The sequence below is a fragment of the Talpa occidentalis genome, unplaced genomic scaffold, assembly GCF_014898055.3.
Source record: "Talpa occidentalis isolate TD23 unplaced genomic scaffold, MPIMG_talOcc4v2.1 talOcc4.16, whole genome shotgun sequence".
In the NCBI taxonomy this organism is placed as follows: domain Eukaryota; kingdom Metazoa; phylum Chordata; class Mammalia; order Eulipotyphla; family Talpidae; genus Talpa; species Talpa occidentalis.
Genome location: NW_023601653.1, coordinates 74,294,690 through 74,309,210, shown reverse-complemented (window position 1 = coordinate 74,309,210; position 14,521 = coordinate 74,294,690). Strand labels below are relative to the sequence as shown.

Here is a 14,521-nt window from a genome sequence, read left to right as displayed (position 1 = left end):
CACCTCTGGCCTGCACCCTAGTTCTTCTGCACAAAAATAAATAAATAAAATCTTTAAAAAAAAATGCCCCAAACTTAAACCACATGAGCTAAAAATTAAATCCTTGAAAAACAAGGGTACAAATAATATGGTCTTATTGCTATACTACAGTAACTAAAAAAATTTGATTTATCTATTAGTCCATAAAATGACATTAACTTTTTATTAAAAACTGTAGAATAAGTTCTGAGCATGGTAAAGTAATAAAATTAAGCTAATCAATTAATAAACATTATATATTTATTCTGCACTAAGTATGTTTTAGTTCATTCAACAATGAACTAAAAACAAAATATATTCCATTTCACTAAAATCTGTTAATGCATACATAATGCAAATCTAGTAACAAAGCTTACATAGTCAAATTACTTACTCTCTAAAATTCCTATTCAGTGGAATAGGAACCCAAATATTGTACTGAACAATATAAACTAACAGTAACAACCACTAAAGATGAAGGTACACATTTTAAGGAATAAAAAGGCAACACCCTCTCCTAATCTAAGCAACCTAGAAATTAAAGTATGATACAAAAATGTTAAAGACTATAAACAGTTCATAAAGTCCAAGAGATGACTCCAAACAAAGTGTCCTTTCATAAATCAAATACCATGTAAAAATCAACAACAATGTAAGAAAATAAATTAAATAAATCAAGTGTTCTTTCCATTCAAGTAGGTTTAAACTTAGAAAAGTAAAAACTTTCAAGTCTTACAAGCATCCCCACTACTGAGGCTAGGCAGATGACCAAGAATTTAAAACTAACTTTACTTCTGGGGCCTTACTGGTGGCACAAGGGGTTAAGCACCACACTATGAAGCAATCCGAAACCGCTGCAGCATGAGTTTGATTGATCCCTGGCCAGCCAGGGAGCAACCCATATGGCGAGGCAGACCTCTCCTGTCTGGCCCACTGCTCCCCTCAGCAGTGTATTTCAGTCAGTCTGCCTGTTCTGCTCCCCACTCTGTCTCTGGTGAACCCTCTCACCCCCACCCCCAGCACCTCTTGTATGCATAAATAAATCTTTTGGGGGGTGGGGGGCGGGAGGGGAGGGATTGGGGTCAGAATGGGGGGGTTGCAATTGTATGGGGAATATAAAAATAAAATTTATTATTTTAAAAAAAAATAAATAAATAAAATAAAAGATAAAACATGGGGAAAAAAAAAAAAAAAGAAAACCCAATTGGCTGGAGGTATAGAGAGGAACAGCCATCAAGAAATGAAAACCTAAATGAATAGTCAGTTACTCAACATTTGAAACATGTTCAATCTCAAGTGACACAATTTGGGATAGCAATTTGGTAATATCTAATAGTTGAAAATCTCCAAATTTTCTATAACTTCCAATCCAATAATTCCAATTCTAGGTAAGTGACCCTAATAGTAACCACATACATAGACACACCTACACAGGCACACAAACTTCAAAAAGCATTTTATTTTTTTTTTTACAATACAACCTAATATTCTTCTATCCCATTAGTTTGAAAAACTTGCCAAAGATCTTAAATATGCACACAAGAATTTCTAAGAATGTTCAATGAACATTATTTTTAATGCCAGAAAAACTGAAAATCTAAATATCTAGCAATAATAAATTTAAACTGGCAATATTAATATATAATAGAACGTAACTATATAACAGGTGATAGTGATAGCTATAATTAGATTGAATCATATAAAACTGCCACTTCTGTGGGTCAAAAATTATAAAATAACATTTTCATATGAATCTAAAAAAAACATGGTTTATTAAAAACAAGTAAAGGATCCTCCCTGGTGGTACAAGGGGTTAAGACGCAACCTATGAAGCTATCTGCAGCCACTGCAGCAGGAGTTCGAGCCCTGGCATGCCAGGGAGCTACCCACATGGTGCAGCAGACCTCTCCTGACTCACCCACTGCTCCCCTCAGCAGTGTATTTCAGTAGATATGCCTGTTCTGCTTCCCACTCTCTGTGGTGAATCCTCTCAACCCCAATACCTCTGGCCTGTACCTCACTTCTTATATGCATAAATAAATAAATCTTTTTAAAAAAGTATAGAACAAGCAGACTATCCTTTACATCAGGTTTGAAAATACACAAAACAATACTATATTATAATGCAATCTATGTATTTGCTTATGAATTATTTCTATGTAAGCATTATGGATAATCAACACCAAAATCGGAATAATCATTACTTCAGGCAAGAAAATGAAGTTATTGCAATAGGTGCCTCAACGTTATGTAAAATTTTCTTTAAAATATCGAAAGTAGGGCCTCCCCGGTGGCGCAGCGGTTGAGCGCTGGGTTGCGAAGCTGCCCGCGGCCTCTGCGGCGCCGGTTCGATCCCCGGCTGCTCCCCGGCCACCGGAGGAGGGTCCCACATGGCGCGCAGACCTCTCCTGCCGCCCGCTGCTCCCCTCAGCAGTGTACTCCGGTCCTTCTGCCTGCTCTGCTCCCCGCTCTGGCTTTGGTGAATTCTCTCGCCCTCCCGTGCTTCTGACTGTACCCAGTGCATGTATAAACAAAAACAAACAAACCAGCAAACAAATAAATAAAGCATGCCTCTATAAAAAAAAAAAAAAAAAAAAAGAACACAATAACTATTTAAAAAGAAAAATAAATAAAATAAAATATCGAAAGTATGAGAAAACATTCAGAATTGATATAGCTATATGGTGGGTATACAAGTGTTAATTACATTGGCCTCTGTATTCTCTTGTATGTTTGAAATATTTTAATGGGGGGGCAAAAACACACATTAAACAAAACAGATCTACAGACAATTCAAACCAATCTCTATACATGGCTTGACATGGTAATGCTTAGTTACTCACTTTTTTTAACTAGGGACTCTAACAAAAACAAAACCACAACAAAAGCTTTTATGTAATGCCCAATTTAAATTGCTTCTTAAATCTGTCAAGAGAAGAATTCACCCCTAAAAAATTGGACTTATTTCTCTTTCCAGCTTAGTTGTTTTACCATATTTCCATTTTTACCTTTGCTGCCAAGAAAATTCAAATCCAAAATTTATTCTTAGTCATTGAATTATACTGCCACTTGGGAAATGAGTATCTTCCTCCTTTTCCTGATTTTTCCTTTTCATATATATCGTATATATATGTATACATATCTTTCTTGATCTTTTAGGTTAACAGACATTGTTTTTGGAATGAAAAGTAAATTAAAAGTAACAAATTCTAAGAAGATGAAAAGTAATCCTTCTGTGTTCCATTGTGCTAAAAAATATTCACCACCACTATACTTCTTCCTTGACCAAAGTGGGGGGGGTCTATGTATAGATAAGATTATGCATATATACGGGATTAAAGGGAACATGCTGCCACTGAAAAATAATTATCTCTTATACTAAGTACCCCCTCCAAAAAAAAAGCATACATGGCCAAAATTTAATAAGCTAATTAATTTTGTTTCTGCAAAACTAAGTTTCAGATGCTTCGTCTTCTAGTGGATGGATATGTGGAAAAAATATGCAATTCTAAGAATATGTAACACTGTTAAGTCAGCTATAAAGAAAATTGTTTTTCTGTGGTCTTCCAATAAAAAAATTTGAATTACGCTTTCCCAGAGGAACTGTCCCCATGCCTGAAGATATTCTGACAGTTTCAAAGACTTAGCTTCTCATTTTCTTCTGTCTGGACAACTACAATGTCTAACTAGCCAATCTCTGCTTATCATTTAGCAGACATATACCACCTTCTAACAAATGGTATACTTCAATACAGAAATCACAACCACAGAGGTTATGCAAAAAAAAATCCCCAATTTGCTAAGTTCCTTAACTTCCAAAAGTGAACAGCAAATGTACATATTAATAGGTTAATATTTCTAACAAAAAGATCCTAGGATACTGGTTTTATCTTATTTTCCAGATAGAGGATAAGTTAGGGAACATATACCAAGATGAAAACTTTATACTGTAATTTTTCAAGTTTATATTTCACAAAGACTTTTGAAAAGGTTATTTTTAACAGTTAAAGTACTTCACTCAGCAGTCTAGGAGGAGCAACTATAGTATGTATATCCCACCTAAATACTAAGTACACTATCAAAACAAAACATCTCCCACTGAGATAGAATATATACACCGCAATAAATGTTTAATTGCCAATTAGATAAACATTAAAAGGGGGTAGCGGGATGGCAATGGCATGAAAGCGCTGGACCTCACCCACATTTTCGGTGACCCTCTGGAAGACAGTCTTGTCATACCAGTTTTGTCATACAAAAAAAGGTTGTACCTCCTTCAACTCAGAAACTCTTATCAAGTTACCCTACAGAGCCATTAGTATGCAACAATCATATATACAATGCATACATACTATAAATATATATATTTCAATGACCTAAACATCCAGTTTACAGGTATACTATTAAATTATGGTACACCTGTTTAATAAAATACTAAAGAACTATTAAGAAAAGACCAGTAGATGCAGATAAATTGACCTGGAAAGCTACCCATAAATATTAATTTTTAAGGCACACTGCTTGATCCAAGATGGTACCACCTGCCTAGTTCCCAAGTGTTATTTCTAGTCACACCTGGAAGTATGATTCCAAGCCACAGAAGAGGTGAGTAGGCTGGGATCAGCAGTGTGGATTTTCTGAGAACTTCTCACAACAGGCTAGTCTGCAGCCAGCATGTCCAGCAAAAACAAACACTAACTCTCCAGCACCTTGCAGCAGCCACAGAATTAATAAAGTAGACTTCTAGCCTACACTCAGGAGTTTCTACAACAGAACATTTCCTACAAATCCAACATGGAGATCTTCAAATCACAGTTGACCCCTAAACAACACGGGTTTGAACTGCACAGGTTCAAACTTATATTCTAATTTCCTTCTATCCTGAGTCCTCATTCACTGATTTAACCAATCATGAATGTTGGCTGAATCTCCAGATGCAGAACCCATCTCCCAGGGTACAGAGAGCCAACTAGAAGTTATATACAGATCTTCAACTGTATGAGGCCGGGCCCCTAATCCCTCAATTTGTTCAAGGATAAACTGTACAAATGAATAAATCCAGCAAAGAACTGGCAGAGGTGATGAGGTTTATGGCACAGACTGGTCATGCTACATCTAGATAACTTTCCTCAATAGTGGAAATATCTGCTCTCCTACAATTATACTGTCCTGAATTTAGCTCTTCCAATAACAATTTTGTAAAGCTTTGATCTCACAGATATATAAGAAATCTCACCAATTTATCAATTTTGCTAGAGCTATTCTCTGAACTTCTGTGCTGCCATACAAGCGTCTAAAACTTTATACATGCATATTGTGACTGATGAAAATAAAAGTACAAAACACAAAAATAAAGTGGTTAGTGAAAGGTTCGGCGCGGTAAAGAAAAGGAGAGCCAGGCTACATTTCTCAAAGGGAGGGAAAGTTCATTGCGCCCCGGGCGGACCTCACGCACCCAAGGTGGGGGTCAGTGAAGCCGCGCACGTTGTTAGGGGGAAGCAGGGTTTGATAGGGTGAGGAGAGGTCAGGTGGGTAGTTGGGCTCATATGGCGGGAAAAGTTTGTAGGGCAGGTAGAGGTTCTTTGTCTGAGATGAGACTCATAGTGGGAGGGGGGAGGCTCATCGTCTGAGTCCTCCAGACAGGTATCCGCATTCCTGCCCCCCAGGTGGGCTTCCAGGTAGGCTTTTGCATTCCGGCCTGCTGCATGGACCTTTCAGTTAGTACTGCAGAATTTCACATACACGTTAAGGGACAGAAATGTAACTGCAGCAAGGATATCTTTGGAAGTGATGACAACTCTACAGAAGAAACATCTGGAATAATGCCAAAACTGTTAATGTTATCACAACTGCATACTTCTTTCTAAGGTCACCAAAATATTAGTTACTGCCATTACATTCCTCCTCGGAAAGATGAAGAAAAACAGGACAGCAACTCATAATGGTAGCACAGTGGGTCACAGGGAAGAGAGAGGCTCCAAGTACAAGAAAAGATTAAAAAGGTTAACATGATCAAGAAACAAGTCCAAAACAGGTGTTTAACTTTTCAGCTATCCATTTGATTCATGATCCCAAGATGTTGCAGAAAGACTTTTAAAGTGGCTAGAGAGCTCTAAGGCAAGGTTTGAAGTGAGGATGACTGGTGGGGATGCATGGGCTTTTCTAACTTCTATCCCTTTGTGCAAAGGCTTCTGCCAGAGCACCAAAGAGATGTAACAAAGCTCCTTCTGTTTGCTGCACAAGCATGTCATCACCTAGTAGTCCTAGAGATCATTCAGTCATTGCTCATGACTCCAAGGACGCCATGTCAATAAGAATCAACTATGAAAGAGACAGCAGCTCAATGTCCTCTAGCCATGACTGGAAAACATCCTAAAACACACAAACATAAGAATGTGCTATTATCAGCCAGAACTATGATTCAGTTCTTCTGAATACTGAATCCTAGAAGTTACAGAAAGAATGCCAGGGTAAAACTACAAGGGCCCAGTTAAAATCAAAAGTGCAGAATATTGGCCTCCCCGGTGGCGCAGCGGTTGAGCGCTGGGTTGTAAAGCTGCCCGCAGCCTCTGCAGCGCCAGTTCGATCCCTGGCTGCTCCCCCGCCACGCAGACCTCTCCTGCCGCCCAATGCTCCCCTCAGCAGTGTACTTTGGTCCTTCTGCCTGCTCTGCTCCCTGCTCTGGCTCTGGTGAATTCTCTCACCCTCCCGCGCTTCTGACTGTACCCAGTGCTTGTATGTATAAATAAATGAATGAATGAATAAATAAATAAATCTTAAAAAAAAAAAAAAGAGTGCAGAATATGGAGAGCCCTTTACATCCAGGAGAAAACCCTAGTGTACTTTCAGATAAAAGCAGCTGACACTAAGAGAGACCCTTCTGAAAAAAGAAAGAAGAAACTATTAGGCAAGTTTTCCATTCCAAAGAGAATGTTAAATTCGTGTCATTGGTATGAAAATTACTGAACGAAGAATATTTATTTGCACGAAAAAGTCTAGAAACACTTTTTTTTTTGTGGGACCCTCGCCCTGCAGCCAGGGAATGAACCGGAGCTGCAGAGGCTGCGGGCAGCCTCGCAGCCCAGCGCTCAACCGCTGAGCCACCAGGGGAGGCCCTAGAAACACTGTATTTTAAAAACTACCACCAAAAAAAAAAACCCCAACGCTGAATGATTGGTTTGACCCCACCTTTTTTTTTCAAAACTCTACAACACACACACAAAAAGAGTCCTAATATAAACTGAGATTTTAATTAGTAATAATGTACCAATATCAGTCCATCAATCTAGTAACACATTAAAGTAAGACATTATTAACAGGCGAAGGGAAAAACTGATCTGGAAATTTTCTGTACTATCTGCACCAATTCTGTAAATCTAAACTGCTCTAGGGCCTCCCTGGTGGCGCAGAGGTTAAAGACAGTGCTAGCAAGCTATCGAGTTAGATTCCCCAGCCTGCCAGGGAGGTGACTCCACATGGCGCAGCAGACCTCTCCTGTCTCGCCCACTTCTCCCCTCAGCAGTGTATTTCAGTAGATCTGCCTGTTCTGCTCCCCACTCTGTCTCTGGCCCCTGCACCTCTGGCCTACACCCCAGCTCTTGTATGCATAAATAAATCTTTAAAAATAAACTGCTCTAAAAATGTCTATTAATTTTTGTAAAATCGTATATTCAGATAGACTTATAAACAAAATTTGTATACAAAAATAGAGGTGGAGAGTTCTGTATCAAATTGTTAACAGTGGTTTTCATAGATTAAGACTGGAAAGCAGAGCAAAAGTAGAAATTTTACATTATATACTTCTGGATTGTTATCCTTTCCACCTGGAGCAATACTACAAGGAAAGGCTCTTATAGCATATTGAGGGCCTGGATCCTAAAACCAGACTACATAGATTTAAACATCAACTCTACCATCTACTAGATGATAAACTTGAGTAACTTTTCTGTGCTCAGTTTCCTCATCTCTAAAAAAGGAAAACAGTATGTGTACCACAGAGCTGCTACAGGTTATAAAATAACTTAATACACAGAAAGTATTAGAAAACTATCCAGTACATGGTGATCAATACATGGTGTTAAACATCCTCACCACCACCATTACCATCATCATCTTCAAGCATCTACTATTCCGGAATTTTTTTTTAATTTTAATTGTTAAGACAAAGCAGGAAAATGCAGTTCATCTAGCCTCTTTGCAGTGAGATGCTTAATGCAGAAAACACAAGTGAATTCAAACGTCAAATAAAAACAATCTGGGATTTTTTTAAAAGCATGTTACAAACTAACACTTAGCAATATCACCCACTTTATAAAAACTAAAGTAGGAGGCAGCAAACTTTTTCTATTAGAGGTCAGACAGGGAATACCGACATTATAAGCTTTGCCGCCAAGTGGGTCTCTGTGACAACTACTCAGCTCTAGCAATGTACCACAAAAGCAACTACAGGGAATACCTAAATGAATGTACACAATTACATCCCCCTAAAAATTAAATTTACAAAAACAGGCAGCTGGCAGGACTTGGTCCACCGCTGTAAAATTTGCCAACCACTGAAATAAAGCACAAAACAAGATCATTTCCATTTTGGAAAACAAAATATAATTTATACATAACAAAGTGCATCAGCTAAATTGATACTATTGATATTCAAAAAGTTTATTTCTTAATGCATAAGAGTCTAAGGATAGAAAAACTCAAGCTCTCTTTTTAGGATCTGGAAATCCAACTCTCATACCTAGGGCCTCCATGAGAAAATTTGCTACTAAGTAAACCAAGTCTAGAGTGAAAGGTATACTGGTAGGAAAGCACTTATAAATGGGAGCTGACCATATATGTATGCCTCTGCATTTAAAACAATTTGAAATAATTTCAAATTTCATAATTCACCACCAAGCAGCTGCCACCATCTGTGTGGAAGTCCCAAGCAATAGAAAATGACTTCATTAAACACCAACCATACATGAGCATTCTTGACAGACTTGGGAGAAAGGATGAAAACATCTAAGAACTACTAACAGCATTAGAAAGGAAATTTCCGTGAAATAAAAATTAGTGATCAAGATTTCATTTCTATGAAATATTTATGAAATTCTAACAGAGTAAAAATGAAAGGAGACATAACGGTGGCCTTGATAAAAGGACACGTCAAACTTCGAAATTCAGGAAGTCTGCGCATTCCCTCCAAAACAGAAAGCTTTCTTTCGGTTGAAGAAAACTATTTCTGACATTTTCCTGGGTAGAGTTTTGTGATCAAATGGCCTTAAATGTAATGAAGATTTCCTGGAGCGTTTAATGGTTTTTTGGAGTTAGGAAAGAGGTAAGATGGGAAAAACAGAAGGCTGAAGAATCCAAAAGTCCACAAATAAAAACACTAGAAGACCATTCTGCTACAAGAAAAACGCCAACCTGCAATGAACTCGACAGACCCGGTAAAGTCCCAGCTGGACGTTTGAAATACAAACCAAATACAGCTGGGCCATCTCATCAAGTTGTCAGATTCCACATTAATAAGGTCAAAAGCGAGGAGGAGGGAAAAAAAGTACCTTCCAGTTCCCAATCCAGCCTCTCTCCAGGCCCCTAAAACCTGGTTCCCTGCACCTTAGCACCGGCAGCTTCATAAGCAGCAAACGCCGACGGACGAAAAGTCAAACGGGTCTTGGACAAACAGGGCCCCGGGGGGCTGCACCCCGAGTGGGCTGCCCGAAGCGCCCCCTGAAAAAAAGGTGAGGCGAGTCCCCCTGAACCCCAGCACCGTCAGAGTGGGACTGAGCAGAACCCACAGGAAACCTGGCACCCAAGAAATTCCTAGAAGTGATCAGAGACGGGAACGGAGAAAGGGCGGGCAGAGGCTCTCGGGCAGCCGGGAAGGGCACCTGCCCGCCGGGGGGCGCGCGGCCCGGCGGGCTCAGGGGGGCCGGCGGCCCGAGGGGCGCCGGGCTCCGGTGACAGCGGCTCCAGGCCGCTCCCGGCCGGGCCCCCCGGCCCCCGCACGGCCCACGGTGCGGGGCAGCGGGTCGCGTCCGGAGGCCAAGTTCGCGCCGGGGCGAGCGCGCGCTCCCCGGCCCGCGCCCGGGACGGCGGCCCCTCAGCCCTCCCGAGCCCGGCTCCCCTCTGCGCCCCAGCAACCGGCTCACCCTCCAGAGACCCTCACCCGGAACTTGTCGCCGCCGCGTCGCGCGTCTCCGACTCCACCGGGAGCCACGGCCGAGGGGAGGGGGAGGAGGGGGGAGCGGAGGAGGGAGGGGGCCCAGCCCGGTGTCGCCGCCGCCGCCGAGCCGCGTCCCGGATCGTGCTTGCGCCGCGACCGCGACCGCACCGCCGCGTCTTCCCGCCCCCACGACCGCGCGTCGCCGTGACGTAGATCGCACGAGGCCATTCGGACCAATAAGAGCAGGGCTCTTGCGCAGCCGCGCTGGCCTAAACCGGAAGCTGCCCCTCAGACCGCTGTGGGGCTGAAGGCATCCTGGGAGTTGCGGCTCGGGAGACACCAGTGCGCTGGCTTCTGGGGACCGAGAGGAGCAGCGCTCGGCGGACGCTCGCATAAATCCCCTTTGTTTTTTTCCTCACACCAATAAGTGGAATCGTTTAGATTTGAAGAGGCGGGGGCCGTCCTGCTTGGGGGAACGCGCTTCCCAGTTTCTATGGATACGGGTTTACTCACCTTGGGCGGAAGCCAAAATTTAGGGTTTTGGCTCGTTGGGGCGTTCGTGCCAACCGCCTGTATACTGCTAGGCGTCGCCTGAGAGGGCTTAGGAAATAAATCCGAAAGCATTAGTCAACCAAAACAATAGCGTTTACGTTTTATTACCCTATGGTATTGTGGTTTATGCCCCAGTGCGTCTAAGAACAAAACGCGTGAGACCAATACCTTAAAATGCATATAATTTAGAATGACTTAAAATGTGTATAATTTGATGACAGATCAGAAACTAATTCTACATCAAGTACTTTGTCCGTCTACGCAGAAGGGGTGATTTTCTACAATAGAGCTTTGACTTATTAGGAACTGAGAATAGGTTTGGTCACAAACTTTTCCTGTAGGTAAGAAAAGGAAGTATAGGAGTTCCTCTGCATAGAAATAAATGTTTTCTTCACATTCATTTCTAAGAGGACTTTATCACACTCTGAAGGGGTATTGCCTCAACTGTCAAAAGTCATGTTGATCAAAGGAAATTCATAAGATTTCAAGGATCCCTGAGTGTTAGTTACCATTGCCATTACAAAAAACAAGATGCTAGGATAAGCTTCAGATCTCATATCAGTGCGCCTGGGATATGATATATGAGGAAAATACAAAAAAATTAGAGAATTCTGTCTGGAAGTATAAATTCTAAGAAGTGATTAAAGTTACTGAAATAGGGGGCCTCCCTGGTGGCGCAAGGGGTTAAAAGGCAACCTATGAAGCTGTCCGCAGCCACTGCAGCAGGAGTTTGATCCCTGGCCAGGGAGCGACCCACATGGTGCAGCAGACCTCTCCTGCCCCACTGCTCCCCTCAGCAGTGTACCTCAGTAGATCTGCCTGGTACGTTTCCCACTCTGTCTCTGGTGAATCCTCTCACCCCCACCCCCACAACTCTGGCCTGTACCCCAATTCTTGTATGTATAACTAAATAAATCTTTTTAAAAAAGTTACTGAAATAATAAAAGGTATGAGTAAGATGACAATACTGATATTTTAGAACTAAGGCCATCCCATTAAGCTTGAAAGAGGTTGCATTAATATAAGTAAAATTATCAGAACTAAGTTTACAGGAACTAATTCCCTTCCAAGTTTACATTGGAAATGTTAATTACCTTTTTTTAAATTTATATGAAAATTGTGAAAGACATAGGAATAATATCTTCTGCATTTAAAGGTAAAAACAGTTTTTTGAGATTGAAATCAAGGAAGACAACCATACACTTCCTCAGCACATCAGAAGCAGAATCCAGGCATCTTTGAATGGCAAATATACCAACTCACGTATAGCAAAAATGGGAAGAATCTCATTTGTATATGTAAAAGCTTCGGGTTTAATAAGGGATCTACTAAAGACAATTTTTTTAAAAAAAGATTCTTCATGGATCTCAAATCTCTTCTGCATCCTTTCAAATTTTTGGCTTTGACAAACTGCTTTACTCTTAGAAGCTTCCTCAGGAACATCTAGTGTGTGAGAAAGCCTTATCATTTTCCCACCAAGATTTTACCTTTCATTCTCTGTCACCTTGATCCCATTCCCAGATCACAACTTGCCAGGTCCTGATTCTCACAATGATGAAATAAACCACACTCTTTCCTCAAAGTACTGAAACACCTTCTAAGCTAATGAAGATGTTGGCATCATCCCTGATCTGAGGGCATTCATAACTGGCTTCACCTATATTCCTTACCTAAAGGTCACTAGTAAATGTTCCAAAGCAAATGTTTCAGAGCTCTCTTCCCAGCTGCATTTCAGTTACTGCTCTCCATGTATTACCTTCTGTTAGTTTTCTGAAAACCAAGGGTGGTTCAGTAAAATTCTGTACCCTCCACCATCAACTGTAGATCATCAGAACCTCTGTTCTCTCCATTCTTAGGTTGTCATATTTCTCCACAGTAAAGTGGAGTCCTTCATCTTCTGTAGCACCAAGAGAAGAGTCCCTTCTGTCCCTGGTTACCAGTGACCCAACAGTGTCCTTCGGCACTATTAGTCTGATGAGTCATCTTTACAATTATCAAATGTTGTTCACAAAGAGAACACATCACTGGGTGAGTAACATTCATAATCCTCTTGTGCCCATCCCAGAATGACACTACAATATGTTGCTAATATGATGATATTGGACTTGCTCTCAGGGACAGACTTAGCCTCCATTGTGATATGTAAAGCAATGGCCAATGAAATTTGAAGACATTTCTAAAGTGACAACAAATGAAGATCCAGCTTTCATATTCTAGAGGATTAAAAGAAATACTCCTGGGCCTCCCTGGTAGCACAGGGATTAAAGTCTCAGTGCTATCAAGCTGTCACCAGCCACTGCTACAGGAGTTTGATCCCCAGCCAGGGAGCTGACCCACATGGCACACAGGAGTTCTCCTGTCTTGCCCGCTGCTCCCCTCAGCAGTCTGTTTCAGTAGATCCACCTGCTCTGCTCCCCACTCTGTCTCTCGGGAATCCTCTCACCCATCCAACCTCTGGACTATACCCCAGTTCTTGTATGCATAAATAAATAAAAATAAATCTTTAAAAGAAAAAATACTCCAGCTTGCATTGTGAATTTAAGCAAGTTCACAACTGGTTTTTGTTGCTTCTCCTATAAATAAAAGAATTTTTTTGTCAAAATAATTTTTAAGAAGCAAAACCAAATTATTCTGCTAGTGAAAACCAAAATAGTATCTTCTTTGAGAGAAATGTATCTACGACTTTTCAGAAAAATTACACATGGAAATTATTAACTTCATTATTTCAACATACTTCAAAACAGCCTACTGTTTTCTCTCCCCCAGTCTAGAAGTATTTGAAATATAAACATTAGAGCTGAGCAGGGAAATTTTGATTATATGGAAGATGGATGAGAATAAAGAAAAACCAAAACAAAGGTCAAGGTTAAATCAGCACCTGTAATTTTCTTATACTTATTTAGTAGAGCAGGAAAAACTTCCTTCTTATCTTCTTAGGTTCTGTGACTGGCCTAAAAATTAAACTGACATAGAACAGATTAACAGGAGAAAAGCACACAAAATTATTTTGTATTTTTACATGTACATAGGCATCTTCAGAAGGAAAATGAAGCCCCAAATAAGCAAATTCCAAGTTTAGTAATACAGAAAGTTTATGAAAAGACATCAAAACCAAACCGAGGAAGGAAACCTGGGACACCAATACCAGATTTCACTGATGACTGCCCTGAAAGTTTTTATCCTCAATTTACATAGGGAAGTTACATGGACAGGAAGGATCCACGTTTTTTTTCCTAACAAAGAAAAGAAAACATCAAATTAATTCTAACATTTTCAGTTAGTTAAAGGAGGTTGTGTTGGGTGGGGCAGGAAACCTGGAACCTCTCTCTTTCCTGGGGACCACCCTGTTACAGTTGGAGCCTAACATACTCAATCAGTAAAGGAGAAACACTTTCTAACTTCAAAGCCCATCCATTGATCTACAGAACTAATTCAATCAGAGCTATCTGTGTTTGGGAAGATGTAAAGACTAAAGGCTATTTGCGTCTCCTATCCTCAAAGTATTCTTAGAGATGCAGGGTGCAGATACCACAAGCTCCTTTTCCCTGCAACTTACAGACATGAAGGGGCTCCGGATGTGGACTTTTTGGTCATTTCCTTTGCTTGTCACCACAGGAGTATTCACAGCAAACAAGCTAACTCCACCCTCTTGAGGTGGCCCTGGCAGGACAGAGTAGAACATTTTTCAACAGAGCAACAATGTAGAATTTCATTTTCTTGGTCCACACTAGGTTTGTTTGTGCAGGTCTGTTCTGATGTCCACAACCAGTCTCTGGTGGTAGCAACAGTCTTCCCAGGTGA

The 14,521-nt window shown here is 40.8% G+C and overlaps 1 protein-coding gene and 1 pseudogene across 3 annotated transcripts in view; one reads left to right on the top strand and one right to left on the bottom strand.

Annotated features, from left to right (window-relative positions):
• Positions 1 to 12,807, bottom strand: part of ADIPOR2 (adiponectin receptor 2) — a 47,652-nt gene extending 34,845 nt beyond the window's left edge. The window contains exons 1-2 of one of the 3 annotated variants that reach the window (XM_037514604.2): positions 12,391 to 12,807; positions 10,682 to 10,768 (exon numbers count right to left, since the gene is read on the bottom strand). The gene's annotated coding sequence lies outside the window, so the exon portion shown is untranslated. Of the gene's footprint in view, positions 1 to 10,171; positions 10,279 to 10,681; positions 10,769 to 12,390 lie in introns of those variants that run through there. The other 2 variants (XM_054696569.1, XM_037514603.2) reach the window with 2 other exon arrangements.
• Positions 493 to 12,663, top strand: LOC119247056 (protein SDA1 homolog; annotated as a pseudogene).
• Positions 12,808 to 14,521: the final 1,714 nt, after the last annotated feature.